A 3,524-nucleotide genomic window follows, 5' to 3' on the forward strand; every position below is an offset into this window, starting at 1 on the left:
ATGTACTCTGCATAGAAGTTAAATAAGCAGGGTGACAATATACAGCCTTGACGTACTCCTTTTCCGATTTGGAACCAGTCTGTTGTTCCATGTCCAGTTCTAACTGTTGCTTCCTGACCTGCATACAAATTTCTCAAGAGGCAGGTCAGGTGGTCTGGTATTCCCATCTCTTTCAGAATTTTCCACAGTTTATTGTGGCATAGATCCACACAGTCAAAGGCTTTGGCATAGTCAATAAAGCAGAGGCAGCTGCAGAGCCTAGGCCATCCTGGCTCCTTCCTTCTGTGATTCTCCCCAAGGAGGGCAAGACTGGAAAATTCCAAATCAGTATCTCCCACCTAGTACCAGCCAGCCACGCCTAAGTCCGACCCACACTGCCTGCACCCCTTGGCTTCTGGCTCTTGGCTGCACCGACCTTAAAATTTTCTCTCCCCAATTCTCTACAGCTGTGCAAGGTCCCTTTGGCTTAAGTCTTCCTGATCATCTGGAAGCACCCGGACTCCCTGCATCCCCCTCTCTGGCTCTCCCCTTAAGCTTGTGCTTCCCAAACAGACCAGCGACAGTGACCTACCTGCCGCCTACCCGGTGCTCTCAGGAGATTTTTGCACCTCTTCTTGCCCTCTTCAGACTGGAAGCCCTCTCCCTCCTGGGATCTTCTCCCTCACTTCCAGCCATACCTAGTTTCTGGCCATCCCAAGATCTTTGCTGGTCACCCTTTCTCAACCCAGGACCCTTAGAACCTAATCCAAGGTTCTGCTGAGCCGACTCCCTGCCCTGTGTAGCCCCGTGTGCCTAGAAATAGAGATGGAGACAACCCAGCTCCAGCTTGAAACCAGACTAGCCAGGTTCCTCCACCGCCCCAGCTATCTAGCTTCTGAAAATCACAGAGGTAATTTGTTTCTGGTGAAATCATAATTTTGTCTTTATATATATATATATATATGATTGTTTGACATAACTGAAATAGATAGTACTAATGCTATGTCACTTATGAAAACTTTTGTTTTAGGATGACTATTTTCCTTTCTGGAGAAGGCAATGGCACCCCACTCCAGTACTCTTGCCTGGAAAACCCCATAGATGGAGGATCCTGGTGGGCTTCAGTCCATGGGGTCACGAAGAGTCAGACACGACTGAGCGACTTCCCTTTCAGTTTTCACTTTAATGCATTGGAGAAGGAAATGGCAACCCACTCCAGTGTTCTTGCCTGGAGAATCCCAAGGATGGGGGAATCTGGTGGGCCTCTGTCTATGGGGTCGTACAGAGTCGGACACAACTGAAGCGACTTAGCAGCAGCAGCAGCATTTTTTTTTCTAGGGTAAAAAGGTGATATGATAATAGACAAAGAAAAGGGGGCTACCTCCCTGGTAGTGGTTAAGACTTTGCCTTCCAATGCAGGCGTTGCAGGTTCAATCCCTGGTCAGGGACCTAAGATCCCACATGTCTCAGAGCCAAAAAACCAAAATATAAAACAGAAGCGATATTGTAACAAATACAATAATGATTAAAAAACAAAAAAGGAAATGGGGACCACTCTCTGGCCTTTCTCCATTTTTTATGTACCACTTAGAGCTGCTACTCTGGAGAAGCTGGGGAGATGCTAAATGAACATCACATAGAAAGCCTCAACTCTTAGTGTTACGTACATAATAAAGTTCCTATTGTTTCAATTATCAAAAATATAGTGGTTTCAATGTAACCTCCTAAACTTATATAGCTGTGTAATTAAGGAGATTTTCCAGATGGTTCAGGAAAATTCTAATGCTATCCATGTTTATTGAACAGATTCAGTTATAATTACAAAGACTCTTTTCTCAGTTCTCGTCTTGATCTCAGCAACTCTCTCTTACTTTAACTCACTTTTTAGCCCTGCCACCGCCAAACATGGCTTCCCTGATGGCTCAGAGAGTAAAGAATCTGCCTCCAATGCAGGAGACCCAGGTTTGATTACTGGGTTGGGAAGATACCCTGAAGAAGGGAATGCAATCCACTCTAGTATTCTTGCCTGGAGAATTCCATGGACAGAGGAGCCTGGCGGGCTAGAGTCCATGGGGTTGCAGAGAGTCAGACACGACTGAGTGACTAATACACTATACACTATACCCCCAAACAAAGGGCTTCTAGAATCATTACATTTGTAGATCTGAGGAAAACAGCATAGTTTTTGGAGGGGGCGGCGGGCACTGTGCCAGGTCTTCATTGCTATGCATGAGCTTTTTCTGGTTGTGGCGACCTGGGGCTACTCTTTAGTTGTGGTTCATGGACTTCTCATTGCAGTGACTTCTCTTGTTGCAGAGCTCTAGAGCACTCAGGCTTCAATAGCTGTGGTACTTGGGCTTAGTTGCTCTTCAGGATGTCGGATCTTCCTGGACCAGGGATCGAACCCACTTACCCTGCATTGGCAGGCAGATTCTTAACCACCTGGCCACAGGGAAGTCCCATAGCATATGTTTTAAGATGGTTTTATGGAGAACAGTTTAAGCCCATTTAAAAAAAAAAAAAAGCCTGTATATATCTGTATGTGTGTTAAGTTGTTTCAGATGTGTCCGACCCTGTGCAACCCTAAGTACTGTAGCCTGCCAAGCTCCTCTGTCCATGGGATTCTCCAGGCAAGAATATTGGAGTGGGTTACCATACCCTCTTCCAGGGGATCGCTCTGACCCAGGGATCAAATTCTCCTCTCTTAAGTCTCCCGCATTAGCAGGTGGATTCTTTGTCACTAGCGCCACCTTGGAAGCTCCTGTATACATATACCACGTCTTTATCCATCTATCTGTCAATGACTATTTACAATGGACATTTAGGTTGCTTTTATGTCTTGGCTATTGTAAATAGTGCTGCAATGAACATGAAGGTGCCTGTATCTTTTTGAATTATGGTCTTCTCCACCTGAAAGGTACACCATATTTAAATAAACTATACTTCAATTAAAAAAAAATGCCCGGAGCTGTTTTGATAACACATTGCATCATTGAGCGCTTGGCTTTCATTATGCTTTGAACGGTGAGAGATTGATGATATGTGCTGTTTCTTTCGAAACTTCTTAACAGGAAGGCTGGAATGGAACGAATGTGAGAATCAAATCATATGATTGTAGCGGTGGCTCCCCAGCCCAAACCCGAGGTGTGATGATCCCTTCCCTCTTCCCTCCCTGGACTAGCTAGTGCTCTCTGTTGAGGCAGGGGCTGATTCATCGCACCTCTCTGAGCCCAGTTGCGCCTAGCCCATTAGGCGGCTGCTCCCACTACCCACCGCTGTACAAACTGGCACACGGGAGCTCCACTCTGGAGGTGCCAGCTCCCAGACCGCCTTGTTGGTCGCGAGGTGACTGGTGGGGCCAGGGAAAGGCTGAGCCCACGGTTCCCGCCGCCTCAGGCAGTGATCCTGGTTAACGGGTGTGTCAACTGCCTCTGCGTGGCCTTCATGATCTCTGCCGCCTGCAAGCCTCACTCCACTGGGGACTGGAGGATGACATTGCTGGAGCGGCGGTTACTTCTTCGGACATGGCAGCTTTCTGGAGTCAC

This window comes from Bison bison, unplaced genomic scaffold (assembly GCF_000754665.1).
Source record: "Bison bison bison isolate TAMUID 2011002044 unplaced genomic scaffold, Bison_UMD1.0 scf7180017864274, whole genome shotgun sequence".
Lineage (NCBI taxonomy): Eukaryota > Metazoa > Chordata > Mammalia > Artiodactyla > Bovidae > Bison > Bison bison.